The sequence below is a fragment of the Mesoplodon densirostris genome, chromosome 8, assembly GCF_025265405.1.
Source record: "Mesoplodon densirostris isolate mMesDen1 chromosome 8, mMesDen1 primary haplotype, whole genome shotgun sequence".
Lineage (NCBI taxonomy): Eukaryota > Metazoa > Chordata > Mammalia > Artiodactyla > Ziphiidae > Mesoplodon > Mesoplodon densirostris.
The window spans coordinates 60,115,120-60,142,646 of NC_082668.1; positions in this window are offsets into that span (position 1 = coordinate 60,115,120).

A 27,527-nucleotide genomic window follows, 5' to 3' on the forward strand; every position below is an offset into this window, starting at 1 on the left:
AATTGATGAAATACAAGTGTGAAAGAGACGTTGTTTCTATGAAAAATCAGTTTAATGCTTTAAAGCCAAGTTGTCAAAACATGATATCAAGTTATGTCTAGAAGTTTTGGGGGGAACTGTAAAAATCTACAAGGATTCTGTACTCAGTTTGCTTCAAAATGTTATCAAGATCTATGAAAAACCTAGAATCTGTAGATGATGCATTATGAGGTAGTTTATGCAGGGAAGAATGGAGAATTCTAACCACTCTTTGTTCTTGTATCAAAAGATAACTCATCTACTTACTTTTGATCTATATGTCTGTTTTTGTGCCAATACCATGCTTTTTGATTACCGTAGCTTTGTAGTATAGTCTGAAGTCTGGAAGGGTAATGCCTCCAGCTTTATTCTTTTTCCTCAGGATTGCTTTGGCAATTCTGGGTCTTTTGTGGTTCCATATAAATTTTAGGATTATTTGTTCTAGTTCTGTAAAAGTGTCATGGGTATTTTAATAGGGATTGCATTAAATCTGGAGATTGCTTTGGGCAGTATGGCCATTTTAACAATATTAATTCTTCCAATCCAAGAGCATGGGATATCTTACCATTTCTTTGAATCATCTTCAGTTTCCTTTATTAGTGTTCTATAGTTTTTAGCATATAGGTCTTTAGCCTCTTTGGTTAAGTTTATTCCTAAGTATTTTATTTTTGTTTATGTGTGTTTTTTGTTTTGTTTATGCTTTTTTTTTTTTTTTTTTTTTTTGCGGTACGCGGGCCTCTCACTGCCGTGGCCTCCCCCGCTGTGGAGCACAGGCCCAGTGGCCATGGCCCACGGGCCCAGCCGCTCCGCGGCATGTGTGATCCTCCCAGACCGGGGCACGAACCCGTGTCCCCTGCATCGGCAGGTGGACTCCCAACCACTGAGCCACGAGAGAAGCCCTGTTTATATGTTTTTAAACAAGGGTTTTTTTGTTTTTGTTTTGTGTGTGTTTTTTTTTTTTTTTTTTACTTTCTGATACTTCATTGTTAGTGTAAAGAAATGCAACAGATTTCTGTATGTTAATCTTATATCCTACTACCTTGCTGAATTCACTGATCATTTCTAGTAGTTTTTGTGTGGAATCTTCAGGTTTTTTTATATATAGTATCATGTCATCTGCGTATAATAACAATTTTACCTCTTCCCTTCTAATTTGGATACCTTTTATTTGTTTTGTCTAATTGCTGTGGCTAGGACTTCCGATACTATGTTGAATAGAAGTGGTGAGAGTGGGCATCCTTGTCCTGTTCCAGATTTTAGTGGGAAGGCTTTCAGCTTTTGATCACTGAATATTATGTTGGCTGTGGGTTTGTCATAAATAGCTTTTATTATGTTGATTGAGATATGTTCCCTCTATACCCACTTTGGTACTAGTTTTTTTTTTTTTTTTAATCATGAATACATGTTGAATTTTATCAAATGCTTTTTCTTTTTCTTTTTTCTTTTAATTAATTAAATTATTTTTGGCTGCATTGGGTCTTGGTTGCTGCGTGTGGGCTTTCTCTAGTTGCAGCAAGTGGGGGCTACTCTTTGTTGCGGTGTGTGGGCTTCTCATTGAGGTAGCTTCTATTGTGGAGCACGGGCTTTAGGTACATGGTCTTCAGTAGTTGTGGCACATGGGCTCAGTAGTTGTGGCTTGTGGGCTCTAGAGCGCAGGCTCAGTAGTTGTAGCACATGGGCTTAGTTGCTCTGCAGCATGTGGAATCTTCCTGGACCAGGGCTTGAACCCGTGTCCCCTGCATTGGCAAGTGGATTCTTAACCACTGTGCCACCAGGGAAGTCCCTATCAAATGCTTTTTCTGCATCTATTGAGATGATCATGTGGTTTTTATCTTTTCTTTTGTTGTTGTGGTGTATCACAGCTTTGCTGTTGCCTTCTTCTTGGTATAGTTAAAACATGGGTTCTGGAATTATTCTCTTTGGGTCATACCTCCATACACTGTTTACTAAATATCATACATTGGGTATGTTAGGGAGGAAGAAATTTCCCTCTACCCTTCCAGGTTCTTCTGATTGGTCTAAGAATTAAAATGACATGAGACAGATTAACAGGAGAAAAATCAAACAAAAGTTTACTAACATGTATACATGGAATGGACCGAGGAAAACTAAGTAACTCACCAAAATGGCCCCAAAACCCTCGCCTTAAATACCATCTTTAGCTAAAGACAAAAGAGGATGTTGGGATAGTGGTTTGGAACTTCAGAGGGGAGGAAGACATTTCATGTGGAGATGGAAAAGCAAATGTTGATAAACAAATGTTTGCTGGGCTGAGCAGAGACAGTGGGACACAGAGTGGATTCTGATTTCTAGGCCTTGCCTGAGTTTCCCCTGCCTACACCAGCCCATATTCTTTGCAGATATCTCTGATGATATCTCCATTCTGGGAACAGGCCCTCCATCTAAATTCTTTTTGGCAGCTGGGGAGGAGGGTAAAGTTTCTTCCTGAGCCTTTTGGGCCTTGATTGTCTTTAGCTTGAAATAATCCTCATAACAAAGAGACAATTTGGGGTGGCAAATTTTGCTTCTCTACAGGTTATTTAAATTATCTATCTCTTATTTTCCTTGTGTATAATGTGGGGTTTATAACCTCTGTGGGGTTGTCCCCAGGACTAAGTTAATTTATGTAAAGGATTTTGTAAATGCTCCCTGATTTTTACTATCTTTTATCAAAGACTAAATGCAGAAAACTGCACTTGATAGCATCAAAGAAAAGGGGGAGCAGGAACAAGAAGCTGTTTGTTAATGAAGCTCTTCCAGTGTGCTCCTGGCACAGTGGTGAAAACAAGGAGAAGGCCTTCCTTCCTCCATCCTTCCTGTGCACTTGCTGACCATGGGAGGACCCTGCCAAGGTTAAATGTCCTTCAGTAAAGGACAGTAGGAGGCCTGGGTGTGTCTGCAGACCTGGCCAATGTGGTGTTCTTTGCAGCGTTGTCCTTGGCCTGGACCACCTCCAGACACCTTTCTAGCTCCAATTCTCCACACTCACCAAGAAGCTTTCTGGTTTTCCTTTGGGTTGCCTGGGATGTCTTAAAATATGATTTGTTCTTGGATGAGGCTTAACCACTAGGATCAGTGTTGTGAGGACTTTACATCTTCTGTTGATTTCATCATTGAGTCCTCTGCCAATTGGTGCTGAGAGACTGAACTTTGGAGCCCTGACAAGTGTTGGTGAATTTCTCATTTTCTCTTCCATCCTAGATGGTCTCTCCCCATGTCTGCCAGGTGTGTGCTTCCTTCTTGTCTCCTGGGTTCCTCACTGGAGTGTTCCACCAGCCTGATCTGAGCCCGAACTCCCCACCATGGTCTCTTCTCCACAATCCATTAAAAGCGTGCATGATGTTTCCTCGGGATCTGATGAGGAATAATAAAGAACCATCCAGGAAATACAAAGTCCTTTCAGATTTGCCATATCTGACTGATAGGAAGCCCATTTCTTCCCGGGGACTACCTGAATTTTAGAAACCTCTGGCAGACTTATGGGGAAGGGTGAATGCTACAAATCCACATCCTTAGGCTACCCTAGTAGGCCATGGATTACCCAGGGCTTGACACCCATGGAATTGTGGTAACATTTCTGGGAGAGTCTTCTCTGAGTGCAGGTGGTCAGACAGTGGCTGGATTGGAGATTTCTTCCTCTCAGGAAGCACCTGCAGCTCCTCGAGTCTGGAGTGGCCCTGCCTTGGCTAGTGTTACAGGCCCTGTTGCTTTTGGTGTTGCCTCTGTCCTTTGTCACCTGTTTAACACATGGTTAACATGTTTAAACGTGATTATTTTCTGATTACCTAGAGCTGTATTTATAGACTTTGGGAACAACCCTCTGATTAATCCAGTCCTCAAACCCGGCTACTTCCATGAAAACATCTGTCAGCTGAATTCATCTTGCTTCTCCAGGTTTCCATGTAGTAAAAATACGTCTCATTTACATGGGGCTTTGCAATTTAGGAATATATATTTGAATCAAATGTGGTTCAAGTCCACCTTTATACTTTAGAGGTGAGGAAGCTGAGACTTTGAGAGGCTGTGTGATTTACCCAAGTCCATACAGACAGTTAATGTCAAGGTCAGGGCAAAATTCATGTTTCTTATCAATCATAGCCAAAATGCATTGAGCAGAGAAAACAGACTAACTGTATTCTAGGCCTATTAGTTAGTTCTTACCATTAGATCTATATTATAATGGAGATCACTGAGGCTTAGAGTGCTTGAGTAATTTGTACCATTGAAGAGTTAATGGCCTGGAGCTGGGTTCAAGCCTTCAGTGATGGCTGCAGAGCCCACCATTATATTACCAGATTCTGTTGCCTCAGTTTATCTCCTGATACCTGGCACTGTGCTATTAGCTCTCCTCCAGTCCCCATCACCCCTGTAAAAGGCAGCAGAGAAGGACATCTTAATGCTATTTTATATGTGAGAAAATTGAGGGTCAGAAAACATGACCATCAGGGAAGAATCTGCAAGTCACCCTGGGTGTCCTCGTAACCAGACTCCAGAGCTCTTGTTATTTCAAGCAAGAGGGATAAGATTGAGCCCTCAAGCCTGATAAAGGGCTGCGTCTCTATATCCAGTGCTAACTGGTCAGGCAACTTTCTGATGGCTGGGGGCCCTCTGTCCTATCAGCGGTTAACAGTCCTGGTAACAAAGCAATCAGCAGAAAGCACTTAGGCATCTAGTTTCTTTCCCCTCACTGACCAGTAAAGAAAGTTCAAATTCATAAATGTCCTTTTTACTGCTTTCCAAATGATGTTGGTGAACCAGCCAGTGGGTAAGAAGTATATTTGTTTTCCTTTAATTTGCTATTTGCAATATTAGTTTTCACTCTGAACGACCCATTGGCTGTTGTACAAGAAATTTGGAAATGTTATATTTGCCATTTGGGCTGGACTTGGCTTACACACCCAGCTCAGATTCTGTATCTGAGACTCACTACTCTATCAGTGTTGACTCCGCTCAGCAGAAGCAAAGGTACATCCCTGCGAGAACTATAGCTCTATGCTGCCATCTACTGGAATTCTAGAGAAATGCTTTCTTTGAGTATATATTAGAAAATGCTGTAATACAGAATACTTTAACAGAGAACCAGAAAAACAAAAAGAAAGAAAAAAAATAACAAAAACAGATGTTTATAGTCTGGACAAGTAAGCCTGAGAAGATTATTTCAAAACCAAAATGACTGTAAATAAAAGAAATGAAGTTATGCTATTCTTTCATTTTCTTTTCAAATTTGCTACACTTGCTGTTAGAAGTTTTGGATTGAAATAAAATATCTGCTGTAATACTGAATCAGACTGGGATTTAGCATTATCTCCTGCAGATGTGCAATTTTCTTCTTGGCTAAAATCAATTTAGAAGTAAGAATGACAATAGAGAAAAATTCTCCCAAGATTCAGCAGACAAAGATCAGAGTAAAAGAGAATTCCTGAGATAAAATGGTGTTTGCAATCATTAAGAATGGCTCAAAAAACACTGTACTTGCTATAAGTCATGGTTTTACTAGAGGTTTCATCTCCTGATTCTGTAGACACTGCAGACCAAGGGACTTAAATCTTTTTCAAGTCCAGGACACCAAGAATATCAAGCACTTCAGGGACCCTCGTGTTTTGAGGCTCAAACCTCAGATAACTGAAAACCAAGCTAACTGGAATTTAAATTTTTTAATATTTCTTTTTTAGGTGGAATCAAATCATAAAAAGTTAAAAACAACAGAAATGTTACTTTAAAATCATTATAAGTCTATTTCTTCCACTCGGTCTTTAGTTAAACATCAATTCCCCAAGTAAGTGTTCTCTACCTGCCAGCAGAGGAGGGGACCCTGTTGTCCTTTGTCAGTTGCTCACTGCTTTTATAACTTTTGAACACAGCTGTCTGTAATTAAATATTTGTGTAATATTTTGTCAATTCCTTCCCCTCCCCTCAGGCATATTTGTTCCCTATGCCTGGCGGAGAATAGATATTTAATAATTATCTGTTTAATGAATTAATGGGCTTTTGGTATATATATATATATATATGTCCTGGGGTCAGTATTACTCAGCTCCAATCCCACTTAAGTTCCTCAGCTGTATCCACTGACAGTTCAGGTATCTGTGCCAAATCCCCATCTGTGAGTTCAGTTATGTTCTGTGTACTCCTGAAATAAGTACTAAAATGAGAAGTTGATTCTTCCAAGTTCAAAGAATTCCAATAATAAGGGTTGAAATATCAAAAAGGCTTTTGGAGAATCAAATGTCCAGTAAACCAAAGCATCCCGTTCCCTGGGGTTTAGTTTATTTATTTATTTATTTATTTATTTATTTTTTTTTTTTGCGGTACGCGGGTCTCTCACTGTTGCGGCCTCTCCCGTTGCGGAGCACAGGCTCCGGACGCGCAGGCCCAGCGGCCATGGCTCACGGGCCCAGCCGCTCCGCGGCATATGGGATCCTCCCAGACCGGGGCACGAACCCGTATCCCCTGCATCGGCAGGCGGACTCTCAACCACTGCGCCACCAGGGAGGCCCGGGTTTAGTTTTCAGGGTTGTTAAGCAGATCCTCTCCACTGTGCTCAATAAAACAGAATCTCAGCCTCAGTTGACAAGTCAGTGTCAGGTTGCTGTAAGCTTCCAGCAAGAGCAACTTGCATCTTCGCTTGTCTATGGTGCCATCCTCCCCTGGGTCCATCATCCATCATGGAGAATCTTTACCATGGGAGGAAGAGATATTATCTAAAGCAGCATTCAGAGACCCTCTGAAAATCCACAGTGCACCAAAAAGACACATTTTCATGTTAAAACCAGTGCAATTAACCATCCTTATCAGAGTCAGGTTGATAACCTGCCAAAAGCTTTATCCTTCCTCTGGAAGACTTGTGTCTTGCTAGTCAGGGCAGCAGGGCCCTCCACTGGGGACATACTAAGGTCTGTTTTAAGGTTGTTGATCAGGCTGAGTCTGTGTGTTGCTTCTCATTCAGCTTCTGAGCGCATGGCCATTGCAGAACTGAAAGTACATTGATTCTTGCAGAGCGTTGTTTACTTCTGCTTCTGAATAGCATGATGTGGACATTTGAAACCTTGTGTACAGCGAGGCCCAGAAAGCTCGTGGCTTTGTTAAAAAGTCTGTTCTGATATTTGTCTGATTTTCTGTTTGATTTTAGGTACTTACTGAAGTGAGCTGGTCAGGTTGTTTTCTGATTCTCTGGCAGGAAAAATAAAATGGAGTTACTCTCTAAATACACTTGGCCACCTGAACAGCTATCACATTTTGACCCTTGAAGTCCCCTACAGGTAACACACTTGACCCTATTGGGGTTGTGCTGTCCTCTGAGTTTCCAGAGCTTAAAGGACACCAGAGAGGCTGACTACATCAAAGGCCAAAGTCAAGAGCAGGTTAGGCTATGATTTTATGAATTTGTGTTGAAGATATTGCCTCAGAGAATAAGAAAACTAAAAATGATGCAGGCAGAGTAGAAGGGTGTTTCATAGTGTTTTTGTTTGCTCACTCACTTTGATTTTTTTTTTTAAGGAAGGAAATAATCCCATTTATCCTAAATGTTACAAAACGGCTGCCTAGTAAGTCTCAGTCCACTTGATAGTTGCTTTTCCGCTGAAGTTTAGATGATGGGGGTTTGATCTCATGTTGCTGCCTTCTCTTCCTCCAGGTTAGCAAAAGCTAGTGGTTCCCTCGTCAGGACCTCTGCTTTTAGCTTTCGTCCCTGAGCTATCTCCAGTCCTGTGATGATTAAATTTTTTTGTGTCAACTTGACTGGGACACGGGGCGGCCATTATTCTGGGTGTGTCTGGGAGGGTGTTTCTGGATGAGATCAGCATTTGAATTTGTAGACTGAGTAAAGCAGATGGTCCTCCCCGATGTGGGTGGGCCTCATCCAATCCTTTGGAGGCCTGAATAGAGCAAAAGGCAAAGTAAGGGAGAATTCATTCTCTGCCAGGTTTTGAGTGGGGACATTGGTCTCCTGTTCTCAGACTAGAACATACACCATCAGCTCTCCTGGTTCTCAGGCCTTTGGGCTTGGACTGGACGTGCACATTGGCTCTCCTGGGTCCTCAGCTTCCAGACAGCAGATCATGGGACTTGTCAGTCTCCTTAGTTCATGAGCCAATTCCTTATAATAAATCTTGATCTCTCACTCTATATATACACACATATATACACACACAAACAGGCATGCGTATATTTACAGAATATGCAGAAATGCGGGCATGATGGTGGGAGCTGGAGCAGCCATCTTGTACTATTACATGAAAGGAACATGTAGAGAAAGGTGTATGTACTTTTACACAAAAAGTGTACATATAGCTACAAGGGAGAAGGGGCCTGCATTCCTGATGATCATGGGGCTGCCATATCAGCCCTGGTCCACCCACCTGGACTTTTACATGACTGACAAATAAAATAACTTTGAAGATCAGCCATAATTTTGAGTCTGCTCTCTGTTATGGCATATATTCAAATTAATACATGTAGAGAATGTTTTTATCAAGGTATTGATTTCTTATCTTACTGGAAATAGACACTAGGGTCTAGGAAGGTAGAATTGTATGAGGGTAAATGGTGCAAGGAAGACTTATATTCAATTCTGGCTCCATCATTTGCTGGATCTGTACACTTGAGCAGGGTACTGAATCTCTCTGTGCCGCAATTTATCTCATCTGTGAAATGGAGATACAGTAGTACCTAGTTCACAAGGTTTATATTGGATCATATGAGACTATATGAGAAAACTGATTCACACACAGTAACCATCCAATGGATATTTGCTATAATTACTAGTTTTCAACTCCTTTTGTACTGGCTATCAAACATGCCTTGATAAATAATTTGGTCTCTTAAGTATAGTGGTGCCCTCTCTGTATAGCCAATTTCCATTTTAAATCAAAAGATTAACATTCTAATATTTAAATAAATTATTTGTTAGTTTGGATAGTGTGAAACAAATAAGCTATAGTATCTCCCGCGAAGATGAGGATCAAGCCACAAGCTAGGCGATTTTCTAGTGAATCAACCATATTGTGGATAACAATGATACCAAAAAGATGATAATAATAAAAGTAATAATAATAAGTAAAATTGATTGAGGACTTTTATGTGCCAGACTGTGTACTGTCCTTTTAAATGTATTAATCTCCTACAATTGTATAACATGGATATTATTATACTCATTTGAAGGATGAGAGAAACCGAGGTCAAGTTAGTCATGTTCTTTGCTCCATAGCACATAGCCATTAGGGATTAGATGAGGAATCTAAACTCAGTTATTATTATTATTATTTTAAATTCCAAAGCCTATTTATTTGCCATGATTTTACCCTGAACTCTTTGAACTCTTGTGTAAGGAAGCATTCGGTCTCTCTACAGGGTTTCCATTTAATTTATTTGGATAAATATACTAGTTTCACACTTTTATGTTTATTAGAGATTTTTGAGATTGATCCTAGGCTCATTATTTTACACTATTAAGTACACCCTTTAAAAAAAAATAAGAATGAAAGTCCTTTAACTTGGGATTTGAGTAAGATGAAGAGAGTCTTCTTTTTCTTTAAATCTAGTAGGTTGATTGTTTTTTAGGATATTGTAACATTTATTTAATAAGACAAGTGATGTCCTCATAGGGAACAGAAACATAAGGAGGGTGGCAAGCTACTTCTAAACTCTGGGTCTCAGTTTCCCCACCTGAAAAAGTAAATTTGGTTGAGCCAGATCATCACCAGCTATTCTAATTATATTATTTAAGTGGGACCTCTCATTCTCTCCTCCGTCTCAGATTTCTACCTTCCTTCTTTCCCTAAATTAGTCATATTAAAATACTTTGCTTAACTTTAATCACCCTGAATGGTCCATCTGCTTCTCTGTTTCATCAAAAAGCAGAATTTGATCATGGCTGCTAGAGAAGAATTTTGCATTATTTTATTATAAGCAAATGAATCTGACATTTATACCACCGTGGCCTTAATTCTCCTAAATCTTGTCTTATATATGAAATGTGTGTGATATGTAGGGTCTTAGAAAGCTCTTAAGAAGGTTTCCACAGTTGAACAAATCTCTTTGATCTTCTCGGGACTTGAAAGCTTCAAGTGTAGAATACATGAATATTTTTGAAGTTCTCTAAATTACAGGTAATTCAAATCAAGTCTCAGGATTTTAATATGATTAATGAGTGATGTGTATATCAGGTAGATGTCATTTAACTATTACTGCAGTACACTGAATCTACCAAATTAATCCTGTGAATATTTAGTTATTATACAGGATTACAAAAAGACTCTCCTTGTAGAGTCAACTGTAGAAAATATGATACATTTAAATTTATGTTTAGACAATTTGGTGTCATATGAAAAATGATTGTTTCTTTTGTAATGCAGTTATTTAAATAATTCACATAACTTCATATGATAAGTTTAATTCTATCTAGTTTATTTAATAGCCCTCACTTAGAGAATAAGAATTTACTGAGAAACAATCCTGAACAGAATCTTTTGCAAGATTCTGCATATATTTGTTAAATGGACTGTGAAGCAGGTAGAACAGGGAAGAGATTAACAAAGAGAATTTGTCGACTGTCCTTCAAGTACTTGTAAGAGGTGAGGAGAAAAGCCATGTGGCAAACAAAATGGCAGAGAAATATTATAAAGAAATATATAAATATGTGTAAAACAAACATAAGTATTTGACAGATGTAAATAAATTCACGCTGGTATGTGATTTAAATTTTCAAAAGATAAATGAAGAAAGAAAGAGAGGAAGAGGGGAGAGTGAGGAAGGAAAGAAAGGAGGCAGGCAGGCAGGAAGGATCATTCAGACAGTCATTCACACCAAAGTTATACTCTGTTCTGGGGTTGATGATGCTGCCCTGGGAAACATTTCAGAAAGAGCTCCTTGCCTATATGTTACCCAAAGGCTGAACTTAGGAAGTGGAAAGTGCTTACTTTTTGATGTGTTTTCTTGATTCCCTCTTCTCTCATTTCTTCATCCTTAGAGTAGATTTTATAGTCATGCTGAAATTCATAAATCCATTACTTTGAAATATCCTTGGATCTTGTATAACCAAGGACTAAAAGCGTTCTTGATGAGCTGAAAAATATTTGGAAACAAGTCCAGTAAAGAATCTAACAGATCCTTAAAAATATGTTAAATAAATGAATACATTGGTGATTCATTTTGGGGGTTAATTTCCTATAGGAACCTATGCAATGGCAGACACAAAATTCTGAATGTACTTCTGCAGGTTGCTGCTTTTGGTCTTTAGGTTAGTGAGAGAATAAGGGCATAAACATCACCTGGTATGTGTGTGTGTGTGTGTTTGTGTTTGTGTGTGTGTGTGTGTGTGTGTAAGATCAGTAATGTGAAGAGGTCTACAATATTGGTCACAGAAGAGAGAACAGGGCAATCTTGAGTTGGTAGCCAAATAGGAATGGGAGGGCTCATTTTTGAAATCCTGGTCATACTACCACCATATGTATTTTCTTCTTACTTGCAGCCACTGTTGGAGATCTTTCTTGGTTTCCAATTTTTCTGTTTTTGTGACCCTTAACCACTTTAGTAACAGCATTTTTCACATGCTAGCAAGTTAGGACTAGAGAGTGAAAGCTGGTTGGAAAAAGAACATTTGAACCATAATTTTCTAGATTAAACAGACTTCTGCAAAGAGCAGGGGGAGAGAACTAGCATTTTAAAGTTATTTTTCCATATTTGCTATTTATTCCATTTTATCGGACATAAAGTTTTATCTCCCAGTGGGAACCCCAACAGTGGTCCTTAGATCCTGTTCTAGCAAACATTTCCACTGACCTTCTTCCCAATATCTGTGTCTTGATGTACAATCTGAGCCCCAGGCTGGGAGTCAGAAGAAACAGCAGATTTTGTTCAGGTTTTTTTTTTTTTTTAAATCTCAAGTAAGGTTCAAGTGCATCACTCTGAGCTCCTGCCCATGCTGCATTGAAAGCATAAAACAATGCAAAGGGTCACAATCGGTATGTAAGTCATGGACAGGGGAGGGCAGGACGATAGGGAGATTTGCTTTTCTCTTTGTATTGCCTGAATTCTTTAGAGGCACAAGAAAGAATCCTGTGACAGAGCTCATGTTAATCCAACAGGCTGGCCAGTCTTTCTATATATTTATTCGCAGCATTTATGAAATAAGACCACCTTTGAAAGCACTCGAGCAGTTGATTTTTTTTTTTTTTTTTTTTTTTTTGCGGTACGCAGGCCTCTCACTGTTGTGGCCTCTCCTGTTGCGGAGCACAGGCTCTGGACACGCAGGCTCAGCGGCCATGGCTCACAGGCCCAGCCTCTCCATGGCATGTGGGATGTTCCCGGACCGGGGCACAAACCCGTGTCCCCTGAATTGGCAGGCGGACTCTCAACCACTGCGCCACCAGGGAAGCCCAAGCAGTTGATTTTTTAAAACAAAAATTAAATATCTATTTACTGCTTATTTCTTGTCCTTTTATTTTTTTAGTTGATTTGGATATTTTCATATATGGTGAAGATCTGAAGATGTATTTCTACAACCAAATAAAAAGAAAGGAAATACACTTAAATTAAATGAATGTTTAAATACTGCTTATGGTGATCAACTCTAATCCAAACACTTAAATTATTTTCATGATAGACTGACTTTTTCACTCTTTATGAAGATGTTTAGTTTTCTGTATATAGCCCTCATTGACTCTAACAGCAAGATGCCGCTGCACTCGTATTTGTAGGTGTGGTGGACAGGCTGCCTGGGAGAAGGGAAAATGGCAATGGGAAGAGAAAGTAGAAACATTCTGAGGGCTAAGTTTTGACATATATAGTTTCATTTATCTTGGGTCAATACCTAGGTGTGGAATGACTGGATCATATGGGGGATATATATGTAACTGTTAAAGAAACTGCCAAGCTGTTTTTCATAGTGGTTGGATTTTTTCATATTCCTACCAACAAAGCTTAAGCGTTCCAGCTGCTTCACATCCTTGTCAACATTTGGTATGGTCAGTTTTTCTAATTTTAGCTATTCTTATAGGTATAAATTGAGAGCTTATTATAGTTAAATTTTGCGTTTTCCTGATAAATGATGAGCATCTTTTCATGTCCTTATTGGGTATTCAGATTTCTTACTTTGTGAAATGTCAGTTGGAACCTTTTTGTGCTTTTAAGTAAGTTTTCTGCTAATAGAGATAGAAGGTTTCTTCATATATTTTATTTTTTAACATCTTTATTGGAGTATAATTGCTTTACAATGGTGTGTTAGTTTCTGCTTTATAACAAAGTGAATCAGTTATACATATACATATGTTCCCATATCTCTTCCCTCTTTCATCTCCCTCCCTCCCACCCTCCCTATCCCACCCCTCTAGGTGGTCACAAACCACTGAGCTGATCTCCCTGTGCCATGCAGGTCTTCATATATTTTAGATACAAGTTCTTTCTCTTATATGTGCTTTATATATTTTCTCTCAGTCTATGATTTGTTGCTTTTTATGGTGTCTTTTGAAGAGCAAATATTCTAATTTTGATCAAATCCAATATATAATTTTTCTAATGTTTTGAGTTTTTTGTGCCTACCTCGAAATCACAATATTTCCATCCAGAAGTTTTATAATCTGAATCATTACATGTAGATCTGTGATTAATTATTGTGTAGAATTAATTTTGTGTAGAGTGAGATAAAAATTGACAATTTCTAGTTGTTCCAGTGTCATTTATGGAAAAGACATTCCTTTTTCCATTGGTCATTTGTGAAAAATGAATGTGTAGATATATTTCTGGATTCTAGATTCTGTTCCATATGTCTTTTTTTTTTTTTTTTTGCGGTACGCGGGCCTCTCACTGCTGTGGCCTCTCCCGTTGCGGAGCACAGGCTCTGGACGCTCAGGCTCAGCGACCATGGCTCATGGGCCCAGCTGCTCTGCGGCACGTGGGATCCTCCCAGACCGGGGCACGAACCCACGTCCCCTGCATCGGCAGGCGGACTCTCAATCACTGCGCCACCAGGGAAGCCCCATATGTCTATTTTTACATCAATATAACACTGTCTTGCTTACCATAGCCTTAAAGTAGGACTTGAAGTTAGAAACATGTCTTTAAACTTTGTACTTCCTATTAAAAAATTGTTTTGCCTATTCTAGGCCCTTTGTATTTTCAATTAAATTTTGGAATTGGCTTGTCAATTTGTGCAAAAATGTCCAATAGGATTTTAATTGGGACTGCATTGTTATCTTAGCAATATGGACTCATACAATCCATGAAAATGGTATACCTCCCCATTTATTTATGTCTTTAAACTTTTTAAACCAGGGTGTATAGTTTCAGTAGTTTTCACATATTTGTTAATTTTATCCCTAATGTGTTCATGTTTTTGGTTGTCACTGTAAGTTGAATTATTGATTTAATTTTAATTACAAGAGTTTCTTGTGTTGTAGTATATACAAATGCAGTTTGTATATACTTTGTTTATGTGTATTGTTGCTTATTGATCTTTTCCCCTGCAACCTTGTTAAACTCACTTATTAGGTCTAGTAGCTTTCAAAGATTTCTTAGAGTGTTTTTCATACACTACCATGTTGTCCAAGAATAAAGATAACTTTACTTCTTCCTTTCCTTTTAATTCTTTTATTACACTGGTTAGAACCTCTAGTGTAATGTTGAATAGAAGGAGTGAGAACAAGCATTCTTTTTTTATTCCTGATATTAGGGGGAAAGCATTCAGTATTTCACAATTAAATATGATGTTAGGCATTATTTTTTCTCAAAAAACCTTCTATTTTTCTTCTGTTTCTGGTTTGAAAGGGTACTTCTTATATTTCATTTTGCATGCTCATGAATTGCAGTATAGTTTTAAAATGAAAATGCACACATATGTAATAAAATATTTCATACAATAGGTGTCATATTTTTTAAGTGTTTTAAGAGATAAACATGTAAAGGAGAAAAACATTTTTTTCTTTTTCTTTTTTTGTGTCCATATGAGATAATGGATGTTAACTAAACTTATTGTGCTAATTATTTCATGATATATGTAAGTCAAATCATTATGCTGTACACCTTAAACTTAGGCAGTGATGTATGTCAATTATATCTCTATAAACAGAAAAAGAATGTAAAGTAAATGAGATATGGTCCCAATTTACATGATTAACAGTTCTGCATATTCAAAAATGTGAAACAAAAACCAAAAAAAGCCCATAAAAATTGACCAAAAATCCTCTTCATGGGAAGGACTCCCGAACCACCTCATCAGATTCTTTTCTTCCAAGACTGGTTCTTTCACTTTAAGTAAAACCATCACCGCCATTACCACCATTCTATCAATGCAACCACCTTCACCACAACTATCCTTGGATCCCAAGACACACTGATCCTCCTTCAACACTCACAAGGTAAAACATTCTTCCATTTATTTTGCCTTTGAAAGTTGAGCTTGACTGGAACTTTTTAGAAAGTCTCATGAAATACTTAGAAAAACTCTAATAAAATCAACACCAGGTCTATAAGAAGAACCAGACATTTTCTGGGACATCTTTCCTTGGTTTATCCTTTCTTAACTTCAGAATACTACTTCATGGAGATTGCCATCTTAACATTCTCCAATACAGATCTGCCTCCAAGACATCTTTCCTCTTCATGGTCAGGAAGGAGAGGTTCCCTTTCTGTGGTTTCTCCCTCTCAAGGCCAAGTTCAAGCTGAAGGATGAGTCTCTTCTTCAGGAAGGTGAGGAAATAGTGAGTGACCTTCCCCTACATTGAGATGTCCACAACAAATTCTCATAACTGGACTTGGCCCTGGCAGACCCAGAATCTTGTTTCTACCAATAGCAATAGTTTTCAAATAATAGTTCATATACACCACAAATAGAAGAGAGGTAGTTCACTTTCAGTGTGCCATGAGCAACTCTAGAATGGAATCCTTTTTCAAAATCCATTCTCTTGTACATCAGGAAATTCAAACTTACTTATTCATTTGCTGGCAGACAAAAACATGATCTGGAAAAGAATGATAAATTATCAGGTTAATTTTTTTCCCCTCGGTAAAAAATGAAGGTAGGGAACAGAAGAGTGTCCTGGAAATCCAACAAAGCAGAAAAAGCCAATGCAGGGTGTTACCTTCCACTGGAGGTTTGTTCTAGCAGGGGAAGGTCTTTCAAAAACTGTGATAACTCAGTTCTTTCAGGTGGTAAAAATCAAACCCACTTTATACCATTTTTGCTTTTTTGTTATTTGCATTAGCACATGGGTATGTAAGGTTTCATTTGCAAATAGGCACCACCAGTTTAAATTTGAGAAAAATAAAAATTTAGTAGCAACTGAAATTTTAATATGTATATAAATTATCACAGTAAGGAAAGACTTCTATAGTTGTAAAAAGCTCAATTAAAAAGCTGTGAAGCAATGACTCAGGCCAACTTTGATAAATCAATTTATAGAACATTCCCAGCCAGAGCTGGCTCCTGTTTGGTCAGGAGAGTTTTTATGTCTGACTTATTTGAAGTTGAAGCCAGCAGTGCTCAGGATTTGAATGACCCCCTAATGTTTCTCCACACTGAAGCAAAGCCTGCAGCTGTCCACAGATGGACCAGGTTCTGTATAGTAGCAGTCACAAAATAGTTTACAAGCATGATTTTTTTTTTTCTGTGCAGACTGCTAGGCAAGTCTTTCTTTTCATCTCACAGTCACTTCATGCAGGGTTCCTACGTCCCTAGCTTATTGTCTGTCCAAAGCTTTTGCTCAAAGACTATTGATTTACACGAACTCCCTGTGAATTATAATAATTTTAATAATGTATAGCATTTATTGAGCATTTTCTAAGTCCTAAGCATTTTCAATGAGTTGCTGTGTTTCATCCTTACAGCAGTTCTATGAAGTATGTATTCTATTATTCCTTCTTTTCAAAACAGGAAACAGGCTTAGAGAAGATGAGCAACTTTCCTATAGACACCCAGCAAGTGACAGATTCAGGATTTGAACCCAGTGGTCCAACACCAGAGCCTGTGCTCCTAACTGCTGCACCACACTATGTGTGCTGAACAAATGGGTCCTGGAGTTTCCAGTTCCTCCAGAATCAGGAAGGTCATTATTTCCAAAGTAGTGGAATAAATTACTGGAATTATGATACATAGATAGATAGATAGATACACACACATATATACATATATAGTGTATATATGTATATATTTTCATAGAACTAGACATGAAATAATACTTCTACAGTAGCCCCGTGCCTCTGTCACTTCCTTTGACCTTCAGGCAACGTCTTTGCATGGACTGGTGTCTGTATCATGACGTTCTTTTCTTCTTTCCATGGTCAGGTGGTTCACTTCGGTACAGATTTTGGGTTCAGGTAGAGCCCTTCATAAGCTTTGGTATAGGTAAGATAAACAAAGAAAGACTGTTTTCTTCTCTCTAATATATAAAACATTTAAAATTAAGGATTCTTGAGGTTTGGGCATGAACTGCAGGGTCTCTGCATGAGGCTTAGTAAAGGATGAGCTAGCCCTTTCCCATCATCCTTACACCCCTCTCCCCCCACTTCCTGTTTCTTACAGACGTGGCCAGTAATGAGGGTGGGGGACCAACCATCCCACCTGGGCAAAATTTCTGAAAGTAGTGCTTTTTTTTTAAAGACTGTAAGTCACATAGAGAGTGTAGTCAGAGGGTATTATATTTTTAAAACTGTTTGCCTTCTCTAATGGTAAAACTTGGCAATGTCTCTGGATGGTGACGTTTACAAAAACCTTGTGAAAATCTCTTGGAGTCAACCTTGACAGGAGACTGGATTCCCTTGAAATAGACATTATGTGTTCAGTGAACTCACCAATTTGTGCCTATCTGTAGGTACAAAATAGGCATTATGCCAAGACTTAGGGGCCACAGCTGGAAGGAAATAGAGAAATTGGGCATAAAAATTACTTAAAAATATGACATGCGGCTGTTCTCTTGGGTGCAAGGTAGAGTCGGTTTTATTCTGTTTGCTCATAGGCATCTCCCTGTCCTCTGTAAGCTTCCCTTCTCTATTAGTCGGGGTTCTCCAGAGGAACAGAACCAATATGATGTGTGTATCTAGACAGATTTATTATAAGGAATTGGTCATTCCTTGTATTCAATTATGGAAGCTGGCAAGTCCAGAATCTGCAGGGTGGGCAGGCAGGCTAAGGACCCAGGAAAGTAGATGTTCTGATTTGAGCCCGAAGGCAGCCTGTGATACAGGTGAAGTCCGAAGACCTCTGCTGGAGAAGTCTCTCTTGCTCTCTTTTTGTTCTGTTCAAGCCTTCAACCGATAGGATGAGGCTCACCCACGTTGTGGTGGGCAATTGCCTTCCCTCAAAGTTCACTGATTTACATGAATCTCAACCAAAAATGCCCTCACAGAAACACCCAGAATAATGTTTGCCCAAACATCTGGGCACCCCAGGACTCAGCCAAGTTGACATATAAAGTCAACCATCACACCTTCTAAGGCAGAGGAGTACACTTGTCATCTAACAGTACCTTGAACACTGGCCAAACACAACAACCACAAAACAGTATGTTCACACATTTTCCAAAAGGAAACCCTTCATCCAACACTACCTGCTCTCTTCCACCTGGGCTCATATGATGTCCACCCTGCCTTCCCTGCCCTGTGTAGGATGATCAATCAGATTATGATTGGTTGCTCTGCTCTGGGCACTGCTTATAATGTCTTTTAATGACACTGATCCTTTCTTTCACTTTGTTGTTCTAGATGTCTCTGAGCCCTAGAGCAGGAACTTACATTGCAATATCCCTGTTCAGGGCAGGGGTACAGAATGGGGAGATAGACAGCTGCTAGTGCAGAGGGATTTACAGACCACTTATCAAATAGCTCCCCAGGACCCAGATTTCTTCTCATGAGGAGATAAGCTGAAGGAGGTCTGGATCTAGCTTCCTGGGACTCCTGCCCTGCTCACCACTTCCTCTCCCGCCCTTACTCAGCCAGTGTTATAAAGTCAGTTGGCTGGAGGATGGTTACACAGTCGAAATGCAGTTGAAAGCAGAAAAGTTTTTCTCCCGAGTCTCTGTTTCCAAATTCTGTATTTTCATGGATGTCGCTCCATCCTGCTTCCTGACTCATCCCTCTCTTACAGTCCATGGCTTTCTAGGGTCCCACACTGTGGTACCCCCTTCAGCCATGAGGTCCACAGGCTCCAGACATACTCCTTACTCTGTCTCCATTAGCATGTATCTATGCTGTGTGTCATTCCTCCAGGGTGGTGTTCCCAGCTGGGCCATGGACAAATGGATTCAAAAGGAGGTGTTAATAGCATCTAATAGCTCTGATGCCCTTCCTAGATAATACATAGAATGGCTGTCTTCAACCTGGCTTTGCCTGTTTGTATCTCTCTATTTTTTAATATTAGAAAGTATATTACTTTTAGTTTTGGAGGAAATCTCTCCCCAGTTTCCCTTTCATTCAGTATAATTTAGCATAAACCTTTTGAGTGCTGAAAGCATATCAGCCATCACCATACTGAGGGCTGATTGGGCTCTGAAGGTGGGAACACAAAACCACACCATCAAGAAGCTTTCACTCGAAAGGGAAATGCAGACGTGTGTACACAAATCTCTAATCCGAGGGAAGGATTAGTGCCATATTAGAGTTACAAATTGCTTGAGAGCCCTGAGGAAGGAGTAATTAATTCCAGCTGGGATGAAATCTCCAGTTTTATATGTTCAATTGACTACAACCTAAAGTATGAGAAAATACCTGCCAGATAAAGATATAACTATTGCAGAGCTGCTCCCTTTCCATACACTAAATAGGCAGTTGTGCTGCATGTTGTTGAAAAGACACAGTCTTTAGTCCTAGTGACTGGAAATGTTCTCCCCAACTTCCTGGGTAATTCATACTAGTTATTCAGGTCAAACCTCCTGTTTCAACAATAAAAACAGAATGCTGGGTTAAAGCCACTACCACTGCCAACAAAAACAAAACCCATTTTTTAAAACAACATTGACAAGCTAAAAATATAGTGGCTAGCTGCCAGGGCAGTTTTGGAAAGATAACCTGAATCAGATATGTGAGTAGAATATTCAAACACCAAAGCCCTTTGTCTTGGGACATCTGTCCATGCTGCACACTTAAGTTTTATCTGCAACCCGCAGGCTAACCTGCAACTAGCCTCTTCAGCTGTGAACCTACACACCCCTGGCCTGATTCCCTTCACCTCCTCCACTGCCATGTATGCACTAGTGAGGAGACCCTGCAGACACAGGAATGCATGCCTACAACCAGGGTCTCACAGCTGCAGTGTGTCAGAATTTGGCCCTGGCCCTAACTGCTGGCCTACCTGCTGGCCCCCACCACTAGGTAGGTTCTGAAACTGGCCCCTGCTACTACACAACCACCCACAGCTAGCCACCACAGCTGGTATGTGTAAACTACCAGCTCCAGCCAACACTGCTGCCTGCACTGATCCCTAATCACTGGATCTGAACTTGCTTCTGAGACCCCCAACAGCCCTGGCAGCCACTGTGGATCCCCTACAGAGCTACCAAGGACCACACAGTTGTTGATGCTGTGGACCCCAGCAGCTTGTGCTGATGATACATCAGGCCACCCCAGACCTGGAGCCATCACACACCTCTGCTCTTAGTGCCCTCCACCACTAGACCCTGGGTCACAGAATACTCCAGTATGTTCCACCTCCAAGTGAAAGTCTTTTCTTACTGAAGTCAGTCCATAAAGTTGGGAAGAGGTGACAGCTTCTTCAAATGTGCAGATACCTATGCAAGGCTATAGGGATCACAAAAAAATCAGGAAAATGTGACACCACTAAAGGAATAGAGTAATTCTCCAGTAACTGACCCCAAAGAAATGGAGATCTGAGAATTCCCAACAAAGAATTCAAAATAATGATTTAAAGGATGCTCAGAGAGCTACAAGAGACACAGATAAACAATTTAATGAAATCAGAAATATAAGAACAAAATGAAAAGTTCAACAAAGAAATAGAAAACATAAAAAGACCAAACAGAAGTTTGGAGCTGAATGCAGTGACTGAATTGAAGAATTTAATAAAGAGTTTCAATAGCAGACTTGATGAAACAGAAGAAAGAATCAGTGAGCTTGAAAACAGATTATTTTAAATTATCCAGTCAAAAGAGCAAAAAGAAAAAAGAATGAAAGGGAAAAACCGTTTATGGGATTTATGGGACACCATCAATAAAACAATTTATGCATCACTGGAGTCCCAGAAGAAGAGAGGGAACTTATTTAAAGATAAAATGTCTAAGAACTTCCCAAATCTGGGGAGAGACTTAGACATCCAAGTTCATGAAGCTAATAGGTCACCCCTTAATTTCTTTTTTCTTTTTTAAAAAAATTTTTCTTTATTTTTTATTTTTATTTTTTGCTTTATAAAAAATTTAATCAGTTATACATATACATATGTTCCCATATCCCCTCCCTTTTGCATCTCCCTCCCACCCTGCCTATCCCACCCCTCCAGGCGGTCACAAAGCACCTAGCTGATCTCCCTGTGCTATGCGGCTGCTTCCCACTAGCTATCTACCTTACGTTTGGTAGTGTATATATGTCCATGCCGCTCTTTCACTTTGTCACAGCTTACCCTTCCCCCTCCCCATATCCTCAAGTCCATTCTCTAGATCACCCCTTAATTTCAATCCAAAATGAACTTCTCCAATATACATTATAATAATGTTTATAATTGTTTAAAATCAAAGATAAGGAGAGAATTTTAAAAGCAGCAAGAAAAATTCTCTCATACAAAGGAACCACCACCAGTGGATTTCTAGCAGAAACCTTGCAGGCCAAGTGTGAGTGGGATGATATAGTCAAAGTGTTAAAAGAAAAAAGAAAACCAAGAATACTTTACCCAGCAAAGTTGTCCTTCAGAAATGTAGGTGAGATAAAGACTTTTCCAGACAAGCAAAATCTGAGGGAATTCATCACCACTAGACCTGCATTTCAAGAAATACTGAAAGGAGTTCTTCAAACTGAAATGAAAGGATGCTAATTAGTAACTTGAACACATGTGAAAGTATACAACACAGTGGTAAAAGTCAGTATATAGTCAGATTTGGACTCCTCTAATACTGCAGTATGGTGGTGTGTTAACTGTAGTGTAAAGGTTGAAGGACAAAAGTATTAAAAACAGCCATAGTTATAATAATTTGTTAAGAGATACACAGTATAAAAATATGCAAATTGTAACATCAAGTATGTGTGTGTGGGGGGGGTAAAAGTGTAAAGTTATTGTATGCAATAGAAGTTAAATTGTTATCAGCTTAAAATAGACTGTTTTATATATATATATATATATATATATATATATATATATATATGAATGATGTTTCAAGTAAGCCTTAGGGTAACCACTAAATAAAAACCTATAGTAGATACAGACAAGATACAGAGAAGGGAATTAAAGTATACCAATGTGGAAAGTCATCAATTCACAAAGAAAGACAGCAAGAGAGGAAGAGGGAACAAAGGAACTATAAAACAGCCAGAAAACAATTAACAGGATGACAGTAGCAAGTCCATACCTATCAATAATTACTTTAAATGTAAATGGACCAAATTCTCCAATCCAAAGTCACAGAGCGGCTCCATGGATAAAAAAGCAAGACTCAAGTAAATGCTGTCTGAGAGAGACACACTTCAGCTTCAAAGACACACACAGGCTTAGAGTGAAGGGTTAGGAAGAGATATTCCATGCCAATAGAAACCAAAAGAGTGAAGAAGTGGTTATATCAGACAAAATAGACTTTACATAAAAACCTATTTATAATAGGAGACTAAGGTCATTATATAATGACAAAGGTGTGAATTCAACAAGAGGATATAACTTTTATAAATATTTATGCACTTAACATAAGAGAATCAAAGTATATAAATCAAATTAACAGACCTGGAGGGAAAAATAGACAGCAATACAATAATAGCAGGGGATTTCAGTACCCCAGTTTAACAATGGATAGATCATCCAGACAGAAAATCCATAAAGACACATTGGAATTGTACTATACCTTAGACCAAATGAACATAACAGATAATTCCATCTAATAGCACCAGAATACACATTCTTCTCAAGTGCACATGTAGCATTCCCCAGGATGGATCATATATGTTAAGTCACAAAGCAAGTCTTAGCAAATTTGAAAAGATTGAATCATACCAAGGATCTCTTCTGACCACAGTGGTATGAAACTAGAAATCAGAGGCAGGAGGAAACTGGGAAATTCACAAATAAGTCAAAATTGAGCAACACATTTCTGAACAACCAATGGTTCAAAGATAAAATCAAAAGAAAAATAAAAAAATGTTTTGAGGCAAATGAAGATGGAAGCACAACATAACAAAACTTATGGGATGCAGCAAAAGCAGTGCTAAGATGGGACTTTATAGCAATAATTACCTACATTAAAAAAAGAAAGATCTCAAATAAACAACCTAACTTTACACCTCAAAGAACTAGCAAAACAAGGCCAGAAAAATAATAGATAAGATCAACAAAACAAAAAGTTTAGGGACTTCCCTGGTGGTCCAGTTGTTAAGACTCTGGGCTTCCAATGCAGGGGGCATGGGTTCAATCCCTGGTCAGGGAACAAAGATCCCACAAGCTGCATGGTGAGGCCAAAAAAAAAAAAATTTGAATTACTGAAAAGATAAACAAAACTGACAAACTTTAAGTTAAACTTACCAAGAAAAAAGAGAGTGCTTAAATAAATAAAATTATAAATGAAAGAGGAGACACTACAACTATACCACAGAAATATAAAGAACCATAAAAGACTACTGTGAACAATTATACTCCATCAAACTGAACAACCTAGAAGAAACGTACAACCTAAAATTTTAATAGTGAAGAAATAGAAACTCCGAACAGAACAATAACAAGTAAGGAGATTGAATCTGTAATCAAAACTACCCCAAAATAAATGGCTTCACAGGTGAATTATATCAAACATGTAAAGAAGGAAAATGCCAATTCTTCTCAAACTCTCCCCCAAAAATTGAAGAGGAGTTAACACTTCCAAACTCATTTTATGAAGCCAGCATTGCCCTGATTCCAAAAACAGATAAGGATACTACAAGAAAAAAATAGGCTAATATCCCTGAAAAATATAGATACAAAAATTCTCAACAAAGTATTAGCAAACCAAATTCAACAGCACTGTAACAGGAGAATACACCTTGATCAAGTGGGATTTGTCCCTAGGATGCAAGGATGGTTCAATATACAAAAATCAATAAAGGTGATCTACCACATTAATAAAATGCAAACCAAAAATCATATGATCATCTCAATAGATGCAGAAAAAGCTTTGACAAAATTCAGCATCCTTTCACAATGAAAACTCTCAACAAATTGCACATAAACATATCTCAACATAGTAAATACCATAAATGACAAACCCACACCTAACATCACACTTAACAATGAAAGGTTGAAAGCTCTCCCTCTAAGATCAGGAGCATGACAAGATTGCCCATTCTCACCTCTCCTATTCAATATAGTCTTGGAAGTTCTATCCAGGGCAATTACGCAAGAAAAAGAAATAAAAGGTATCCAAATCAGAAAGGAAGAAGTAAAATTGTCTCTGTCTGCTGATGACATAATCTTGAATGTAGAAAATCCTAAAGACTCCACCAACACATTGTTAGAACTAATAAACAAATTCAATAGAGTTTTAGGATAGAAAATCAACATACAAATACCAGTTGTGTTTCTATACACTAAGAATTAACTGCCTGAAAAAAGAAATTAAGAAAACAATTTTATTTACAATAGTACCAAAAAATAAATAAAATACTGAGAAATAAGTATATCCAAGAAAATGAAAGCTCTATAATGAAAACTATAAGACACTAATGAAAGAAATTGAAGAAAACATAAATAGATGGAAGGATAGCCCCTGTTTATGGATAGAAAGAGTTAATATTGTTAAAATGTTACATTATCCAAAGCCATCTATAGATTCAATGCAATCCCTATCAAAATTCCAATGGTATTTTTCACAGAAATAAAAATAAACCCTGAAATTTGTATGGAACCACAAAACATCTCAAATATCCAAAGAAATCTTGGGAAAGAAAAAGCTGGATGTATCACACGTCCTGATTTTAAACTATATTTCAAAGCTCTAGTACTAAAAACAGTATGGTACTAGTATAAAAACAGACAGAATGGAACAGAATTGAGAGCCCAGAAATAAACCCTCACATATACAGTACCTAGTATTAGATAAGAGAGCCAAGAATATATAATGGGGAAAGGGCAGTCCCTTCAATAAGTGGTGGTGGGAAAACTGGATATTCTCATACAAAAGAATGAAACTGGACCTCGCAAAAATTAACTTGAAGTGGATTAAGGACTTAAACATAGACCTGCAACTGTAAAACTCTTAGAAGAAAACACAGGCAGTAAGCTTCTTCACATCAGTCTTGGCAATGATTTTTTGGATGTGACACCAAAAGCACAAGCAACAAAAGTAAAAATCAAGAAGTGATACTAGGTTAAACTAAAAAGCTTCTGGAAAGCAAAAGGAACAATCAACAAAATGAAAAAGTGACCTATAGAATGGTAGACAATATTTTCAAACCACATATCTGATAGGGGATTAATATCCAAAACAAATAAAGAAGTCATACAACTCAGTAACAACAACAACAGCAACAAAACCCAAACCATTTCATTTAAAAATAAGCAGAGGATTTGAATAGACATTTCTCCAAAGAAGATGTACAAATGGCCAACAAGTACATAAAAAGGTGCCTAACACCATGAATCATGAGGGAAATGCAAATCAAACACACAATAAGATGTCATCTCATACCTGTTAGAATGGTTATTGTCAAAATGATAAGACATAAATGCTGGTGAGTATGTGGAGAAAAGTGACCCCTTGTACACTGATAGTGGGAATGCAAATTGTTACACCCACTATGAAAAACATTATGGAGGTTCTTCAAAAAATTAAAAATAAAACTACCATATGATCTAGTAATCGCACTTCTACATGTATATCCAAAGGAAATGAAACCACATGTTGAAGAGAGATTTGCACTCCCACGTGCATGGCAACATTATTCACAATAGCCAGACGGGGAGAAAATCTAAGTGTACATCGATGCATGAACAGATTTAAAAAATGTGGTGTAGGGCTTCTCTGGTGATGCAGTGGTTGAGAATCTGCCTGCCAATGCAGGGGACACGGGTTCGAGCCCTGGTCTGGGAAGATCCACATGCCGCAGGGCAACTAGGCCCGTGAGCCACAGCTACTGAGCCTGCGCGTCTGGAGCCTGTGCTCCGCAACAAGAGAGGCCACGACAGTGAGAGGCCCGCGCACCGCGATGAAGAGTGGCCCCCGCTCGCCGCAACTAGAGAAAGCCCTCACACAGAAATGAAGACCCAACACAGCCAAAAATAAATAAATTTTAAAAAAATGTGGTGTATATTTATACAATGAAATATTATTCAGGTATAAAAAGAAGGAAATCTGCTATTTGGGATCACACTGATGGACCCTGAGGGCGTTATGCTAAGTGAAATAAGTCAGAGGAAGACAAAATACTATATGATCTCACTTATACGTGGTATCTAAAAACATCGAACTCATAGAAATAGGAGTTTGCTAGGGATTGGGAGGTGGGAGGAATGGAGAGATGTTGGTCAAAGGGTACAAACTTTCAGTTAAAAGATCAATAAGTTCCAGGGATCTAATGTCCACCACGGTGACTCTAGTTAACAATATTGTATTGTATGCTTGAAAGTTGCTCTGTGAGTAGAGCTCAATGTTCTCCCCATAATAGCAAGAACAAAATGGTAATTATGGGGCTTCCCTGGTGGCGCAGTGGTTGAGAGTCTGCCTGCCGATGCAGCGGACACGGGTTCGTGCCCTGGTCCGGGAGGATCCCACATGCCTTGGAGCAGCTGGGCCCGTGAGCCATGGCTGCTGAGCCTGCACGTCCGGAGCCTGTGCTCCGCAGCGGGAGAGGCCACGGCAGTGAGAGGTCCGCGTAACCGCAAAAAAAAAAAAAAAAAAAAAAAAAGGTAATTATGTGAAAGGAAGGATGGGTTAACTAACTTTATTGTGGTAAACATTTCTCAATATATACATGTATCAAGTCATCGCATTGTACCTGTTAAATTTACACGTTATAGGTCAATCTTGTTTTAATAAAGCTGGGAAAAAGAGAACCAACAGAAACAGCAGGTGTTAGAAAATACATAATGCAAGGATTAGAATTATCATATGTAGATGTTGAACAACTCAGCTTACCATACTACAGATGAGAACTACTGAGCATCATCTATTTTATGTTTTGGGGTAGAAAGAATAAATAATGTGAATATAAATTTTCTATAAATGAATCTATATCATTATGTAATCTAAATCAAAATTCCAATTTTAAATCAGGAAAAGAAGGCTATTTATAAATGTATATATATGTACATATAAATATAAATTAAATATGTATGTATAAATATAAATATGTATACATATACACATATGTATATATGTTTATATATGTGTGTGTGTGTATATATATGG